The 19,497-nt window shown below is 44.0% G+C and overlaps 1 protein-coding gene and 1 long non-coding RNA gene across 3 annotated transcripts in view; one reads left to right on the top strand and one right to left on the bottom strand.

Moving 5' to 3' along the window:
• The window catches only part of P2RY8 (P2Y receptor family member 8), a 134,022-nt gene that overhangs the window by 44,196 nt on the left and 70,329 nt on the right, over window positions 1-19,497 (bottom strand). The gene's annotated exons all lie outside the window — the stretch shown is intronic.
• On the top strand, window positions 8,255-10,716 carry LOC135051284 (uncharacterized). The gene is made up of 2 exons (XR_010242161.1): window positions 8,255-8,424; window positions 9,855-10,716. It is a non-coding gene; the product is annotated as an uncharacterized LOC135051284 (long non-coding RNA).

The following is a 19,497-nucleotide window of genomic DNA, read 5'->3' as shown; positions in this document are numbered from 1 at the left end:
AACAGTGTAATGGTCTTCCACGTAAGAAACTTTACGTCAACCTCCTGCAAAAGGCTTAAACCATTCCGATTGTAGAAACTGCAACACCACGTTAAGATCCCAAGGTGCCGTGGGAGGCACAAAGGGCGGTTGGATGTGCAGAACACCCTTCAAGAACGTCTGAACCTCAGGGAGGGAAGCCAATTGTTTCTGGAAGAAAATGGATAAGGCCGAAATCTGGACTTTCAAGGAGCCCAAACGTAGGCCCACATCCACACCTGACTATAGAAAAAGGAGAAAACGTCCCAGTTGAAATTCCACTGCAGGAAATTTCCTGTTTTCACACCACGAGACATATTTTTCATAATACGGTGGTAATGTTTAGATGTTACCCCTTTACTGGCTTGGATCAGGGTTGGAATAACCTTGTCTGGAATGCCTTTCCGGGCTAGAATTTGACGCTCAACTGCCATGCCGTCAAACGCAGCCATGGTTAGTCTTGATAGACGAACGGCCCCTGTTGTAGAAGATCCTCTCGAAGAGTCAGAGGCCACTGGTCCTCTAGGAGCATCTCCAGTAGATCCGCCTACCAGGCCCTTCTTGGCCAGTCTGGAGCAATGAGAATTGTTTGAACCTTTTCCCTTTTTATTCTTTTGAGAATTTGTGGGATCAATGGAAGAGGTGGAAACACGTAAACCATCTGGTAGACCCATGGAGTCACCGGAGCGTCCACCACCACTGCTTGTGGGTCCCTCGACCTGGAACAATACCGCTTTAGCTTCTTGTTGAGTTGAGAGGCCATCATGTCTATCTGTGGAATTCCCCACTGATGTGTTAAGGACTCGAACACCTGCTGGTGAAGGCCCCACTCTCCTGGGTGGAGGTCATGTCTGCTGAGGAAGTCCGCTTCCCAGTTGTCTACTCCCGGAATGAAGATTGCTGACAGCACCACCATGTGTCTTTCTGCCCAGAGGAGAATTCTTGTTACCTCTGACATTGCTGCTCTGCTCTTTGTTTCGCCCTGTCCATTTATGTACGTTACTGCCGTCACATTGGCTGACTGAACTTGAATGGCGTGATCTTGAAGAAGATGTGAAGCCTGTAGAAGGGCGTTGTATATGGCCCTTAGCTCCAGAACGTTGATCAGAAGAATGGTTTCCTAACTTGACCATTTTCCTTGATACTGTTCCCCCTGGGTGACTTCTCCCCAACGTCTGAGGCTTGCGTCTTGGGTTAGCAGAATCCAATTTTGAATCCCAAACCTTCGACCCTCGGTCAGGTGAAAAGTCAGAAGCCACCACAGAAGAGAAATCCTGGCTTTTGGTGACAGACGTATCCACTGGTGCATGTGAAGATGTGATCCGGACCATTTGTGTAACAGATCCAGCTGGAAGGGCCTTGCATGAAACCTTCCGTACTGCAGAGCCTGGTAAGAAGCGACCATCTTCTCCAGAAGGCGAATGCATATATGGACTGATATCCGGGCTGGTTTTAGAACATCCCGCACCATCGACTGGATTACCAATGCCTTTTACAATGGAAGGAATACCTTCTGTTCCTCTGTATCCAGTATCATCACCAGGAACGGAAGCCTCCATGTTGGTTCCAGGTGGGATTTTGGTAGGTTCAGAATCCACTCGTGATCCTGAAGTAGTCGGGTTGAGAGGACAATGCTGTCCAACAACCTCTCCCTGGATTGTGCTTTTATCAGCAGGTTGTCCAGGTACAGTATTATGTTCACTCCCTGCTTGCGGAGGAGAAACATCATCTCTGCAGTTACCTTGGTGAATACCCTCGGTGCCATGGAGAGGCCAAATGGCAGGGCCTAAAACTGGTAGTGACAGTCCTGTAGTGCAAACATTAGATAAGCCTGATGAGGCGACCAAATCAGAATATGAAGGTACGCATCCTTGATGTCCAGAGACACCAGGAATTCCCCCTCCTCCAGACCTGAAATCACTGCTCTCAGACACTCCATCTTGAACTTGAACACCCTTAAATACGTGTTCAGTGATTTGAGGTTTAAAATGGGCCTTACTGAACCATCTGGTTTCGGTACCACAAACAGGTTGGAGTAATATTTTGTAGTTGAAGTGGAACTGGGACAATGACCTGAGTCTGTACCATTTTTTGAATTGCTGCCTGTAAAATCATACTTGCTTCCGGAGAAGTTGGTAAGCCTGATTTGAAGAATCTGTGAGGTGGGAGTTCCTGAAACTCCAGTCTGTATCCCTGGGCGATAAGGTCTATGACCCAGAGATCCTGGCAAAATGTTGCCCAAACATGACTGAAATAACGTAACCGAGCTCCCACCTGCCTGTCTTCCAGGCAGTACAGACCACCATCATGCTGAAGGCTTTGAGGAAACAGACCCGGAGGTTTGTTCCTGAGAACCTGCCGCTGCTGGTTTTCTGGGTTTATCTCTATTACCTTTGAAGGCTGTAGAAGAACCTTTGGATTTACCTTTGAATTTCACTGTCCGAAAGTCCTGCAGAGTTGGGGCAGAGTAGTTTTTCCTAGCTGGGGATGCTGCGGAAGGAAGGTACGTATACTTACCTGCCATAGCCTTGGATATCCACTTATCCAGTTCATCTCCAAAAAGGGCCTCACCTGTTAATGGTAGGTTTTCCACGCCTTTCCTGGAATCTGCATCTGCAGTCCACTGGCGTAGCCACAAGCCCCTGCGTGCTGACACTGCCATGGCAGTGGTGCGTGCATTGAGCAAACCAATTTCCTTTATGGCCTCCATTATAAAGTTAGCAGAGTCTCGAATATGCTGCAGGAGTAAAACTATCTCCCCCCTGGGTAAGGTATCCAATCCGTCAGTTAGGTTACCTGACCACTTTGCAATGGCTTTAGTGATCCATGCACAAGCAATAGTGGGTCTCTGGGCCACCCCAGCAGCAGTGTATAATGATTTGAGAGTGTTCTCAATCTTGCGGTCAGCTGTGTCCTTTAAGGATGCTGCCCCAGGAACAGGTAAGACTATCTTACGTGACAACCTAGATACCGATGCGTCCACAATCGGCGGGTTTTCCCATTTCTTTCTATCTTCCAGAGGAAAGCAAAAAGATGTAATTAATCTTTTAGGGATCTGACATTTTTTGTCAGGGTTAGCCCAAGTTTCTTCAAACAGAGCATTCAATTCCTTTGATGCAGGAAAAGTAGCTGAGGATTTCTTTTTTTACAACAAAATAAGATTCCTCCTCTACCTCTGGAATGTGCAGGACATTTCTGATAGCCTCTATCAGGGCCTGTATTCCTTGTGAGAGATCACCATCCCCCCCCCCCCACTCGCATCCACTTCACCCTCCTCTGGATCTGATATATCATCAGTATTATCCTGCATGAGCTGGGCTAGAGTACGCTTTTGTGGGCAAATGGAGGGGGTTTGAGACGCTGGTATGGGAACTGAATTCTATTCATCAGGTCATCCATAGACTGTCTTAAGAATTGCCTCTCTTTCTCATTATGGGATAATTTAGTAGAAATATTAGATCTCATCCCTTTAATGGAAGCTAACCATAGGGGTTCTGCCCCACTAGCCTAAGAATGTGCACTATCCTGAGTACAGGGTAGTGAGTCTCCAGGGGAGGAAAGACACTCAGCTATGCAGGAAACACAGGCCCTAATTCAGAGTTGATCGCTCGCTAGCTACTTTTAGCAGCCATGCAAATGCATAGTCGCCGCCCACGGGGGAGTGTATTTTAGCATAGCAGGAGTGCGAACGCCTGTGCAGCCGAGCGCCAGCAAACACATTTTGTGCAGAACAAGACCAGCCCTGTAGTTACTTATTATGGGGGTAATTCCAAGTTGATCGCAGCAGGATTTTTGATAGCAATTGGGCAAAACCATGTACACTGCAGGGGAGGCAGATATAACATGTGCAGAAAGCGTTAGATTTGGGTGGGTTATTTTATTTCTGTGCAGGGTAAATACTGGCTGCTTTATTTTTACACTGCAAATTAGATTGCAGATTGAACACAACACACCCAAATCTAACTCTCTCTGCACATGTTATATCTGCCTCCCCTGCAGTGCACATGGTTTTGCCCAATTGCTAACAAAAATCCTGCTGCGATCAACTTGGAATTACCCCCTATGTGCGATGATTGCTGCGACGAATGACACAGTAATGACGGCAGATACCCGCCCGGCCATGCCTGCGTTTTTCCAAACACTCCCAGAAAATGGTCAGTTGCCACCCAGAAACTCCCATTTCCTGTCAATCTCCCTGCGTTCGCCAGTGCGACAGAAAGCGTCACTATTACCTGTGCAAAACCACAATGCTCTTTGTACCCGTACGCCACGCGTGCACATTGCGGTGCATACGCATGCGCAGTTTTGCCGTTTTTTTAAATGATCGCTACGCAGCGAACAATGGCAGCTAGCAATCAACTCGGAATGAGGGCCACAGTCCCTGGACATGGTTTCGTGAAGGGACACCAACACACCCACATACAGAAGGTGAAACACAGTTTAACCCACACAGAGCCCTCAGGGAGACACAGAAATTGGAGCCAGCCACACAGCGCCCTTGTAGCCAAGTAAAACTTATCGGGGTTGCCACACATAGGGGTATATGCAATTCCGGGCGAATTGCGGCACTTTTTCGCCCGTTTTTAAATTCGACACAATTCGACCGTCGAATTCCGGCAGGTGGGTGCCGGAATTCGACATATTCAATAAAAAACGAATTCGACAGTCCCGCTGTCGAAAAACGGCCAATTTGACGTATTTTGATTAGATTTTTAAAAATGTTTAAAAAATGGTAAAAAACCCGAAAAAAATTTGCGTGGGGTCCCCCCTCCTAAGCATACCCAGCCTCGGGCTCTTTGAGCCGGTCCTGGTTGCCAAAATACGGGACAAAAAATGACAGGGGATCCCCCGTATTTTAACAACCAGCACCGGACTCTGCGCCAGCGCCTGGTCCTGGTGGAAAAAATACGGGGGACAAAAAGAGTGGGGGTCCCCCGTATTTTTTGTACCAGCACCGGGCTCCACTAGCTGGACAGATAATGCCACAGCCGGGGGTCACTTTTATACAGCGCCCTGCGGCCGTTGCATTAAATACCCAACTAGTCACCCCTGGCCGGGGTAGCCTGGAGGAGTGGGGACCCCTTCAATCAAGGGGTCCCCCCCAGCCACCCAAGGGCCAGGGGTGAAGCCCGAGGCTGTCCCCCCCATCCAAGGGCTGCGGATGGGGGGCTGATAGCCATGTGTAAAAATGAAAGAATATTGTTTTTTGCAGAAGAACTACAAGTCCCAGCAAGCCTCCACACCAAGCTGGTACTTGGAGAACCACAAGTACCAGCATGCGGGGGGGGGGAACAGGCCCGCTGGTACCTGTAGTTCTACTGCAAAAAAAATACCCAAATAAAAACAGGAGACAGACACCGTGAAAGTATAACTTTATTACATACATGCCGACACACATACTTACCTATGTTGACACGCCGACTCTGGCCACGTCTCCAATGTCGACGTCCGGGGTACCTGAAAATAAAATTATACTCACCTGATCCAGTGTCCAGTTCTTTTATTGTAATCCACATACTTGGCAAAACAAAAAAACGCATTTACCCGAATCAGACGGACTGAAAGGGGTCCCATGTTTACACATGGGACCCCTTTCCCCGAATGCAGAGACCCCGGACGTCGACATTGGAGACGTGGCCAGAGTCGGCATGTCAACATAGGTAAGTATGTGTGTCGGCATGTATGTAATAAAGTTAAACTTTCACGGTGTCTGTGTCCTGTTTTTATTTGGGTTTTTTTTGCAGTAGAACTACAGGTACCAGCGGGCCCGTTTTCCCCCCCCGCATACTGGTACTTGTGGTTCTCCAAGTACCGGCTTGCGGGGGAGGCTTGCTGGGACTTGTAGTTTTTTCTGCAAAAAACAATATTCTTACATTTTCAACAAGGCGATCAGCCCCCCATCCGCAGCCCATGGATGGGGGGGACAGCCTCGGGCTTCACCCCTGGCCCTTGGGTGGCTGGAGGGGGGGACCCCTTGATTGAAGGGGTCCCTACTCCTCCAGGGTACCCCGGCCAGGGGTGACTAGTTGGGTATTTAATGCCACGGCCGCAGGGCGCTGTATAAAAGTGACCCCCGGCTGTGGCATTATCTGTCCAGCTAGTGGAGCCCGGTGCTGGTACAAAAAATACGGGGGACCCCTACTCTTTTTGTCCCCCGTATTTTTTGCACCAGGACCAGGCGCAGAGCCCGGTGCTGGTTGTTAAAATACGGGGGATCCCCTGTCATTTTTTCCCCTGTATTTTGGCAACCAGGACCGGCTCAAAGAGCCCGAGGCTGGTTATGCTTAGGAGAGGGGACCCCACGCATTTTTTTTCTGATTTTTACTCCATTCCATTTAAAAAAATAAAATAAAATATTTAAAAAAATATATAAATAATACTTGTGCCTCCTAAATAGACAAACCAAGTACCTAATCCCTTCTAATATAAATAGATATGCTATTACCAATAAAAAAAACCACACAAAAAAACATGTTTTTAAAATTTTTTATTAGATTCCGCCAGCAAAGTGTGGCGGATTGAAAATGACGAATTTACTGTCTAAAAGCACTGTTGTCGAATTTACAATCTTCAATTGAATATACTTTTGTCGAAATAGCGCATTTGTACCATTGCAGAAATGTCGAATTTGACAAATGTCGAATTTCAAAAAGTCGAATTTGGAATGGCCGTTTTATTAACGAAAAGTACTGAATTGCATTGTCGATTATTATTTTTTTGGCGAAAATGTCCCGTTTTTCGACATTTTCGGGAATTCGGCCGCAATTGCATATACCCCTAAGTCCCTTAATAGGGCTTAGTATACTACAACACTCCTTCCCCCTTCTAAGAGCCCCTGGTACCGCTGAGGATACGTGGAGTCTTTGTGGAGGAGCTGCGCTTCCCTGTGATTCCTGTCAAGGTAAGCTGCAGAGGGAAAATGGCGCTGGTGAGCTGCTAGATCCGCTCACAGTGAAGCCCCGCCCCCTTAATGGCTTCCCGCTTTTTTATACTGGCCTGAGGTAATTTTTATGCCTAACAGAGGGTTAAAACCCTTGTTAGGGATGGTATCCAGTGTGGGTATGCATTGGTGGCTCAGCGCGCCCCTCACAGCGGGACACACATCTGTGTATGTCCCCTGAGCCCCCTGGAGCGCAGCCTGCACTCAGAGCTGCACTCCTACCCTTGTGCCACCATTCCTGCCAGTGACCCGCTAACCAGGACGCCGGCACTGTACTCACCACTCTTCTATCTTCTGGCTCTGTTAGGGGTGGCGGTGTGCTGTGGGAGGGTACACTCGCCATGGTGGGGCTTTCGAATGACTCCCTCAGGTGCTCAGTGTCCTGTCAGCGGAGAAAAGGGGCCATTAACTCTTTAGGAAGTTGGGCCGTTCTCCCCCCTAAGTCCCATGAAGCAGGCAGTCTGGTGCCATCCAGTCCTGCCTGAAAACAACAAACAGAAAATAAATGCAGAAAACTTTTCAGGAGCTTCCCTAAGCATGACCGTTTCCTCCGGGCACATTTTCTAAACTGAGTCTGGTAGGAGGGGCATAGAGGGAGGAGCCAGTGCACACTACTAATTTCTTAAAGTGCCTAAGGCTCCTAGTGGACCCGTCTATACCCATGGTACTAATGTGAACCCCAGTATCCTCTAGGACATAAGAGAAATAACAGTTGGAATGATGGTGTACATATAACACAGTTATCACTTACTGATCTGTAAGAAGGTCCAGAGTGCGAGCCTGAAACTCACAACCCAGATCAAGGTAAATGAAGGGGTCGTGTGTGAATTAATACAAGATCTGCACCCTACATACTTTGTGTGTATCTTTTTTATGTTACCCCCTCCACTTCCCTAGTGTTCACGTTCACCTATACACCCTACTAACATCTGTTCACTCTCATTCACACAGTTACACCAGACACTCCCGCCTAACATAACCTGCTCGCCGCAGGTTCTATTCCCACTCTATGGGTGTCATGGACACCCACAAGTGAAAATATCCCCTGTGGGCCGGGATTCTGGCTGTCGGTATTGTTAGCTGTCGGGATTCTGGCGTCGGTTTCCTGACCGCTGGGATCCCAACAGCCGACAATGTAACTGCATTCCCTCCAGACACTGCATGCAGATGTACATGCAGTTTTACATGTGCAAGCTGAATTACGGCACCTGTTAGCATGTTTTGCATCTGTAGCTTTAGCCAGTGATTTCCCACACTGATCCTGATTTCAGGTACTGCTTTGGACTTGGCCCTGCACTTCAATGGAGGTGGTGTCTCACTTGGCCTTCCTCTTCGACATTGCTCCATAGAGCCAGCAATGAACAATGCATGGACAATGCTTTGAAATCCAACTGATTTTTGTAATTGAATCCAGACATTCGATACAGCAGCCATGTCAAATCAAAACAGCAGAAAAGTCACATCAAGTAAGTGAAAAAACACCCAAATGTGTCATCTCCTGTTTTTGTGTCTGTGTGTACATCGAGAACCACTCCCCACCATGTGCATGTTAAACTACTCTGTACCTAACGCTGTTGCTAGATGCTCTTGATGTCTGCAGAAAATAAAAACAATACTAATAAAGCAACCACCACGACTACCACAGCTGCTACTAATTATAATAATTTTAAATCATTTACAATTTACAAAAGTTAAGATAACATCTAATAGTACATATAATTCTATCAGCTGTCAAAACTGGCATATACTGTATGGCTATTATATGAGGAAAATATTTAGGTTAGGCCTATATGCCAGGATAAGCCTAGCACGCAGTATGGATCTTTGTATTGCATGACGTCCACTGAAGTAAGCATATGATTTTACATCAACTGTGAAAAGGATAAATTGAGTGTTTGATCAAACATCTGTCATATTATGACCTAAATGTTACTTTACTTGCTCTGCCATCTTTGGGTAAAAATACTTTACAGAAATCCCTGTGATTTTAAACTTTTCTCAGCCATTTGATTTAGATATTTTGTTTTTATAAGAATTAAAAACTGCCACTAGGTGGTGTACCTTCTAGGATTGGTAGAGGTCCAAAGATGTGGACACTATGCACAAGAGATTTTCTATAGGAGATAATAACTTAAAAACAGCTGTCCACTGTAGTGGCCTCTATGCATGAAAGGGCTACCAAGAATACAGTATACAAAATATAATTACATAGTAATTAGAGATCAAGAATAGATCATCAAAAATATTTTTTAATAATAATAATGTAAATACAATAAAACTATTTTTGGAATGTACATATTTCAAAATGGTTGCTAATATCCAAACACCAAGTTAAAAGTTAAAAGTTTTTCTTGGTAACTTACAGAGTCCAGCCTCCATTCCTTAAATTGATACTTCATATACCAGCATATTCTTAATTCAAATATTTGGTTTCAGATGTGCTAGTGTGAAGACAGTTGGATCCACAAAGATACAGAATGTTTACATACAACTCTTAAGACATACAGCATATAAATTTAAATATAACATCCAGATGTGTCCAGAGCATTGATGTGTCAGCCAATTATCATCAACAAGTAAACTTGCACCAAGCTTAAGGGATACACTAAGATTCAACTCCTAAATGAAATATACTACAGATACTGTACATGTCGGTCAAAACATAATATGTCCAACAGTTTTTACATAATTGTTTGTTTTGTTAAACAGTTGTTTGCTACAAGCTGCATGCTGTTTGCGTATTTTCCTTATTCCAATGGTTCCCAAACTTTTTTGAATCTTGGCACCCTAGAGTATCAGAATGTTTTTCACGGCTCCCCTAGGCCAAAAAATTGTTATTGAGAAATTTAGAAATAAATGTTAAATTGAGTATATTGCATTTATTTGTAATCCTTAGGTTTAGTTGTGATAGTACTGGATCATCAGACTGGAACCAATGGTACAGAATAATTGAACTGGAACCAATGACACTCGATGATCAGATTGGAATCCATGGTACTGAACAATCGGACTGGAACTGATGAGCAATGTTATTCAAGGCATCAACTGTCTCTCTGTGCAATCCTTACATCCCCCTTGGGGAGCGGTGATAGAAGGAACAGATCAGATGACCGATGCTAGGCCAGGGATTTGCAAAGCAGAGAACAGCAGCGGATTAGTGTGCAGAGTCATGTGACAGCTGTAGAGCCTGTGGTTGGGGAATCCATGCAGAGGTGTAGCGTGGAGACATGACACCTGGAGCAGGGTCATGTCACGGCGCCCCCACTCAACACCAGTGACATGCGGTGAGGTGAGGCAGAGCCTTTCCTGTCATACTAACGTTTGTGCCAGAGTTTTGCACGTCCCTGCTCAACACCACCACCACCATCACACGTACGTACGTACGTACGTACGTACGTACGTACGTACATACGTACGTACATATATAGATTCACACCCATTTAGGCACAGACATACATAAACACACACATATACACAGATACATGCACATATACACACACACACATAAACACACAAATATACTCACAGACATACAAAAAACACACACACATATATATATATACACACACATAAATATATACAGACATATACACACAGACATATATGAACATACACACAAACACACACATACATATATATATATATATATATACATATATATACACACACAGACATATACACATAAACACACAGTATAAACAGACATAAGCACACACACACACACACACACACACACACACACACACACACACACACACTATACACACAATAATTCTCACCAAGAGGGCAGCAGCAGAGCAGCTCCTCGTTCTAGCCTGGTGGGGCGGAGCTTCTCTGTGATTGACCTCCATGAGTAGAAGGAAAGGACTGAGGAAAGGGAAGAGGTGGCCACCACACTGCCTGCATGTTTCATTGTATGACTGAATGCAGATACCTGACAGCAGGAAGGTTCTTCTGACAAGCCTCCAAACCTCCCTTCTTCCCTAACAACACACCACACTGCATTATACTGGACTCTCTGCACTGCAATCAGTGACATAGAACATGCAGGCAGTGTGGTGGCCACCACTTCACCCTCTTCCAGTCATTTCCTCCTACCCCGAGATCCCAGCTCTCAGCTCTGTTACAGAGAGCCGGCGCCTTCTGTCCCCATCGGCGCCTGGAATTCAAGCTCCACTTGTTCCACCCTCGCTATGCCCCTGAATCCATGGTCAGTTGATTGCAAATGTTTTGGAGGGAACTCTGGTGAGGTGGAAGTAAACCCGAATGCTGGGGAAGTGAAAAGTGAGCAGAGCACTGTGGAGAGCTGGAACTGAAATTCGCATGCCATGCTGGGATCACTGTGCAGGGACAACATGAAAGCACACATGACATCTGCAGCAAAGTACACCAGTGCGCAGGTAAGCAGCACTGTGTCTGGCGGCGATTCCTGACATAAAACATATGTTTATCTGACAGCTCTCTACCTGATGCTGTAATTTCTTCAATTAATTAAAACACTTCATTTAAACTGTATATTGTAGGTCTGGGTTTTTCTTGACTATGAATCGAAATTCCTTTTTGTAAAGTAATGGTTCCTTTTTATACCAGTTTCTTATTTTGGATTACGAAGTATATTATTTTTAATGTTTATGATGGTAATATCTTAAATATTATAAATATCTTGCTGTCAGGATTTTTGTTTTTTATTATTCTCTGTCTTATACGCATCCATATTACTGGTGAGTCAGGAGCACTGATTAAGGGGGATTTATTGACATGGCTCAAATGTGCAAAACAGCCCTAAATTCATAGTAACCAATCAGCAGTTAACTTTTATCTGTGTAATGAAGTTAAGTCATTAAAAGTAAATGTCTGATTAGTTGCTATGGTTATAAGTGCACCTTTCAGCAATTTTACAATAAAACGCTCATTGTTTCTCTAATAGACACATTGCTGTAGGAAAATAAACTGCTTGTCATAGTTCTGTTTTTTATCAATACATTAGCCATACACTTTTCTGGTAATGTAATTACGTGATATTGAGATTAAAGGCAAAATTCTAAGAGTTTATTTTTCTGTATTACTTGCAGTTGACATCTTGTGATCGACGTCTAAAAAAGTTGATTTAGTAGAACAAGCACTGTGGTTGTTTCTCTTTAATACAATTATCCAATGTAAAATGAATCAATATAATTGCTACTTTCTACATTGTTTGTATGAGGAAATATATTCTAAGAAATAACAAACCGTACACCTAAGTAATGAACTTGTACGTAGACATGATCAGCTGAACATTCGCCTTTTTCCATATTTGACAGTGGAATTTAGCAAGTTTCTCCAGCAAAGTTTTGCCCTAATTATTCCGTACTGTATTCCTCAAAATATGTTTTTTTCCCTATTCTCCACTTTTGAGTTGCTTACAGGCAGTACTAGTTTTCTGTAAAAACTATTAAAAAAGTGATAGATAGATAGATAGATAGATAGATAGATAGATAGATAGATAGATGGGAAGCGTTTGTGACCGGCAGTCAGGAAACCACCGGTCACAATACCAATGCCGGCATACTGACCCCTGCATATCCCGCCAGTCGTTTTGCTCCCCCCACACACACACACACACACACACACACACACACACACACAACCATTTAACAGCCGGGATCCCAGCGTCAGTGTTGTGACCGCTGGTCTCACATACCCAACCAAGATAGATAGATAGACAGATGGTTAGAATTTAGAAAAGAAGGCACTCAAAATGGACATATCTGATGGAAAATATATTTTGGCACTGGACAGGTTGAGAAACCCTGTTCCTGATTACAGTATGTCATATTTAATGAGTGGTTCAGGAACTGAGTTCCTGGTGAAAATTAGCACTGTTTACAGCAGTGGTCAGGGAACAGGGGTAAATTACCCCAAATGGGGTAAAAATGAAATTCCTGGGGGTAATAGATGGTTGTACAGCCCCGTCCAGCACCGTCCGACTTGCGATGTGACGTGCTGACGTCACACAGTGCTCCCTCCTGCCTGCCCTGCACTGTGCTCCTGGCCACCCTGTGTTCCTGGCCGCAGTGTGATGTGCTGACATCACGCCGCTCCCTCACGCCCGCCCGTCCTGTGCTGTCCTGTCCTCCCGCCCCTGGCCCGCCAACCCACACACAGAACTTGAAGTGTTCTGTGGCTGACCGCTGACGGAGTTCCGCAGGACCAAACAATGGCCCACATAACAGTGGGAAATTCCCACTGACATTACTGAGTGAGGATGTGACCATCTGTCTCCTAAAAGTAGTGCCCTCCCCCACCCCCACCCCCTTCCCCCCATCCATCTTTCTTACATTCATTCTGGTGTTTTGGGGAGAAAGTGTTAACCCATTCATTGCCAAAAAATAATTGGCGAAAATAATAAAATAAATAATTTTATATATATTTCAGTAAACCGAGTACCTAGAGGTCTGAGACTCCTCAAAAAACCTACTTTTGGGAACATGGACACGGAATTCATAGAGGAGTGGGACTCCATTCTACATAGATGTTCCATTGATTTAATGAAATTACGCATCAGGAAAAAGAAAAACATCCTGATGGAACTAGAAGCTGAGATTAAACTGAAAGGATAAGGAGGATTATCAAATTAATGAAAATGTTCTCAACAAGAAGCTAGAACATGTTGAGGGGGAGGTCATCAAAGGAAAAGAGAAAAAGTTTATCAGGGACAAGAATGACTATAATCAAGGATAGACAAAAAATTGGAGCAGATTCAGGGCGCCGGACCAGTCTAACGGAACGGGAAGATACCACTGGAAAACAATACTGAACAGAGGGAGAACCACTAGGAACATGAGTATGGACTCTCCATCAAACCCGCACCTAAGAATGACCAACAGGTTCTCAGCACTACAAAGAAGGGATTCAACAGGTGACCAGGATTTTTTATCATTAAGAACGGGCGCACGCACAAGAGACACAGTAAGAAATATGGTGACAGAGGACAGCAGACAAGCATCACCAATGAAAAGAAGGTTTTTAGAAGAAGAGGCAAATGGGGCGGTAGGAGGGAGGGAACAAAAAAGAAGGAATCTACAGTAGCCGAACCACAAAGTAAAGGTATCTTCAACCTGTCCAAGCATATTTTAACAAAACCCGAGGTGACACTTTTGAACAAGGGGCTATCCTTCGCACCCACAAGTGGTCTAAATACATTTGAGACTTTTCTGGACTTAAATAAATTCATACGGAAACTAACATTGAAAAGACATTTTCTGAGGAAAGAAGAAGCCGTCATTAGCAACTATGAAGACCGATCAAAATCCGGTTTAAGACCAACATCCAAATATTATCCCCTGGAATCTAAAGGCAACAATGTCGGCATTTTTTATGATCTGGTGAAGAAAGATTTATGCGACACAGAATTAAAACCAGTCAAGGAGAAGAATATGAACAATTGGGAATGTGAAGCTTTGAAGAATTTGCAGAGAAATAATAATATAGTTATAAAACAAGCTGATAAAGGGGGGCATTAGTTATTATGGACCATGACTTGTACACTAAGAAGGCACTAAGACTTTTGGGAGACACAAATTCATATATACCGCTACAAAGTGACCCGAAAGAAACATTTGTGGAGGAACTTAGAACTCTAATTTTACATGGCCTCCAGAACAAAGTGATAACCAAAGATGAGTACCAATATCTGATGCAGTCTAATCCCATCACCCCCGTCTTTTACTTCCTGCCAAAAATACATAAATCCTTGACTAACCCGCCCGGTAGACCAATAGTGGCAGGGATAGGGTCACTTACTGCAAACTTATCGGAATATGTTGATGTCTTCCTAAAAAAGTACGTGAAAGACCTTCCATCATTCTTAAAAGACACTACATCGGTACTCAAATACTAAAAATGGTGGAGTGGAAAGACACATACCCATGGGCGACTGTGGATGTCCAATCCCTCTATACATGCATTGAACATTCAAAGGGCATAGCCGCATGTAGGGAATTTTTGGAAAATGATCCCTCTCTGACTTGCACCCACAGGAATTTTATATGCGATCTTATGCATTTTATCCTCAGTCATAACTATTTTACATTTTTAAACCAATTTTATTTACAATGCTGCTGTACAGCAATGGGAACAATTTTTGCCCAGAGTTTTGCCAACTTGTTTATGGGATGTTGGGAGAGAATACATGTTTACAATTCAAGAGCTTTCAAGGAAAATGTGATACTCTACAAACGATATATTGACGACATCTTAATTATCTGGGATGGCACAACAGAAACCTTTAATGAATTCCTCAGGGCACTGGGGGTTAACGATATGACCCTTGCTTTCACCTCGACTGTGGATAACAGATCTGTTGAATACTTGGACTGGAGAGAATGGAGGAGTCACTACCAAGAATTTCATCAAAAAAGTCGACATGAATAGTTACCTGCACTACCAAAGTAACCACCGAGAAAGGTGGAAGAATAACATCCCTGCATCCCAGTTCGTAAGAATAAAGAGGAATTGTACCAGCTCCAAGGACTGCGAAGACCAACTTGAAGTCTACAAGAGAAGATTTGAGGATAAGAAATACCCTGGGTCCATTTTAAATGAAGCTCTGGAAAAGACAAGATCTTTGGACGGAGAGGAACTACTGGCGTACAAAACCAGAAAAGAGAATATAGACTCAGTAGCCTTTATTACCACTTTCAGTCAACACGAGAAAGCGATAAGAAAGTCTCTAAGAACCCATTGGGACATCCTCTTAATGGATCCAGTGCTAAAAGATATCCTTCCGCCCCAACCAGAACTCATTTTTAAAAAGTCAAGAAATTTGAAGGACCTTATCGCATCCAGCATGCTAAGGCAAAAACCCATCAGCAATACCCCGATGCTGAAATGCACAGGGTCATATAAGTGTGGAAAATGCAATATATGCAGATATCTACACCGGAATAGAAAAACCTTCAGTGGCACGGAAGACAACAGAGAATACACCATAAAAGACTTTATGAACTGTAACACATCATCCGTGATTTACCTTTTGGAGTGTACCTGCAAAATGAAATATGTGGGAAAGACAAAAAGACCCCTAAAAATACGTACTCAGGAACACATAAGGAATATTAAGAACAAAGTGGAAAGCCATGCAGTTTCCAGACACTTTTTATTACAGCACAATTCCAATACAGAGGACATTACATTTAAGGCTATTGAACACGTTGACCTGGGAGAGAGAGGAGGGGACCTCGCTAACAAACTTTCCAGACGAGAAATGTACTGGATATTCCAGCTACAGACTTTACATCTAACTGGCCTGAATGACGGATACGAAATTGCACCTTTTTTATAAGGTGTAGTATCCTTCACCCCTATATCCACCTTGTTTATTCACTTTACAGTATGTAATAATGCACTGTTTGCACATTTATGATTCAAATATTTAACTATCTGGTCTCTGGTGTTATGGTGTCTGCCCATTTCGTGTACAGTCAAACCACACTGGTACGCCCAACCTCGTCTGATCTTGGAAGCTAAGCAGTGTTTGGGCCTGATCAGTACCAGGAAGGGGGACTGCCTGGGAAGATCGGAATCTGTAATGATGACAGACGACATCCAATGAATACCGACCAAATAAATAGCACTATTTTAGATTTATGTATCTTAGTCTTTTAACATCACCAAATAACACTATCTGTTTACACTGGTCTTAAGCATTCTAGTACTCTAATATCACTAGTAAATTTATCCATATGGACGACTACATGCTCTATGAGTTTCGAACGCACGTATCTTTTCCTTTCTGTATTTTTTTATCTTTATTATATATATTCTTAATAATAAAAATAAAAATAATTTCTAATATTCACATCTCTGAATATGGAGATAATCCCTAATTATTTGCATTTTTGTCACCTATAGTTTCACTTAACATATTGCATAAGCACCATTTAAATAGTATACTGGTAGCCTTCTCTTTATATAAACCTTAAATAGCATATCCCTTTCCTTGTTGTTTATTGAGCTGTTGCTATGGAAACCACTTTTTAAATATGTATAAATATCATTATGCTTTGATATTACCACTTGTTTTTATTTTTTATATATGTAACCCCGTTGCCATGGACACCGATATGCCTGGGTCCAAAACTTGTCTGCTTAATCCACTAAAAGATGGCCGCTGCAGCCTTACTGAGAAGGAGCTGAAAGAATGCTACACAAAATGGACACTCCTGCTGAATATAAGAGACAGAACATCTCTCCACATTACTGAGCCACTGGGAGCAGCCGCGGCACATGCGCAAAAGGACTTGTGAAGCCGAGACCCACCGCGGGCGCATGCGCAAGACGTCACCTGAAGTGGAGCGGAAACGCTGAGCCGAGCCCTCCGTCACCGGAAGTGTGGCGGAAATGCCCGCATTTTACATTCTGGACTGTTTAAAACCCCTTTTTAAAGCTTAAATCAACTCGTTTTTACTAACATTAAGTATGTAAGAATCTGTTCTTAATCCAGCTATGTTGTAAAAATAGGATTTTAATACCTACCGGTAAATCCTTTTCTCTTAGTCCGTAGAGGATGCTGGGGACTCCAAAAGGACCATGGGGTATAGGGGGTAATTCCAAGTTGTTCGCAGCAGGATTTTTGTTAGCAATTGGGCAAAACAATGGGCACTGCAGGGGAGGCAGATATAACATGTGCAGAAAGAGTTAGATTTAGGTGGGTTATTTTATTTCTGTGCAGGGTAAATACTGGCTGCTTTATTTTTACACTGCAAATTAGATTGCAGATTGAACACACCCCACCCAAATCTAACTCTCTCTGCACATGTTATATCTGCCTCCCCTGCAGTGCACATGGTTTTGCCCAATTGCTAACAAAAATCCTGCTGTGATCAACTTGGAATTACCCCCATAGACGGGATCCGCAGGAGCTTGGGCACACTAAAAAGACTTTGACTGGGTGTGAACTGACTCCTCCCTCTATGCCCCTCCCCCAGACCTCAGTTATAGGAACTGTGCCCAGGAGAGACTGACATTTCGAAGAAAGAATTTATTGTTTAAACACGGTGAGTGTCATACCAGCTCACACCACGAACATACCGCAAAACGTGGCATTCAATAGAATACCAGCCAACGGTATGAAAAAATACACAGCCACATGCTGAAAGAATATGTAACACAACCTGTGTGTCAACACAACCAATAAGAAAACACTGCATGCTATGGCATAAACAACGTCAGCAACAGCCTGACAGAAAGGAACACGACCAGAGTGTAACCATAACCAATAACTGCAGACACAGTACGCACTGGGACGGGCGCCCAGCATCCTCTACGGACTAAGAGAAAAGGATTTACCGGTAGGTATTAAAATCCTATTTTCTCATACGTCCCAGAGGATGCTGGGGACTCCAAAAGGACCATGGGGTTTATACCAAAGCTCCAGACCGGGCGGGAGAGTGCGGACGACTCTGTAGCACTGATTGAGCAAACAAAAGGTCCCCATCAGCCAGGGTATCAAACTTGTAGAGCATAGCAAAAGTGTTTGAACCCGACCAAGCAGCCGCTCAGCAAAGTTGAACCATTGAGATTCCTCAGCCATCCGCCCAAGCAGAAACCATCTTCCTAGTAGAATGGGTCTCCACTGACTTCGGTAACGACAATCCAGCCATAGAACGAGCACGCCGAATTGTATCACAGATCCAGCATGTAACAGACTGCAGAGACGCAGGCGCCCCAATCATGCTGGAAACATACCAGACAAACAGAGCCTCTGTTTCCCCAATTTGAGCCAAATTGGCGGCCTAAATATTCAAAGCCCTGACTACATCGAGAGACTTTGATTCAGCTAATGCCTAAGTAACCAACGGCATCACAATAGGTTGATTTCTGCGAAGCCCAGAAAACACATTTGGCAGAACTATTATCCGAGTTCTCAATTCCTCTCTATCCACACGGAAGATCGAACAGGGCTCTTGTGAGACAAGGTCGCTACTTCGAACACCCGCCTTGCGGACGCCAAAGCCAATAGCATGACCACTTTCCAAAAGAGAAATTTCAACACGACCTTTCACAAAGGTTCCAAACAGTGTGACACAAGAAAACGCAACACCACGTCAAGGTCCCACGGTGTCAACGGGGGCACAAATGGAGGTTGGATGTGCAGTACACCTTTCACGAAGGTCCGAACTTCCGTAAAGGTTGCCAATTCTTTCTTGAAAGAAAATTTATAAGGCCAAAACCGCACTTAAATGGATCCAAACTTTAGGCCTGCACCCACACTTGCTTGCAAAGAATGGAGAAGAACGACCCAGCTGAAAGTCTTCCGTAGTAGCCTTCTTGGATTCCCACCAAGACACATATTGTCTCCAAACATGGTGGTAAGGCTTTGCAATCACTTCTTTTTGGCTATGATATGGCGTTCAACCGCCACGCTGTCAAACGCAGCCGCAGTAAATCTTGATACACGCCCGGATCTTGCTGTAACAGTTCCTCACGTAGAGGAAGAGGCCATGGATCTTCTATGAGTAAATCTTGAAGAACTGGATACCAAGCCCTCCTTGGTTAGA

This window comes from Pseudophryne corroboree, chromosome 2 (assembly GCF_028390025.1).
Source record: "Pseudophryne corroboree isolate aPseCor3 chromosome 2, aPseCor3.hap2, whole genome shotgun sequence".
NCBI classification, from domain to species: Eukaryota; Metazoa; Chordata; class Amphibia; order Anura; family Myobatrachidae; genus Pseudophryne; species Pseudophryne corroboree.
Note: the sequence above shows the minus strand (reverse complement) of the source record. Positions and strands in the feature narration are given on the sequence as shown.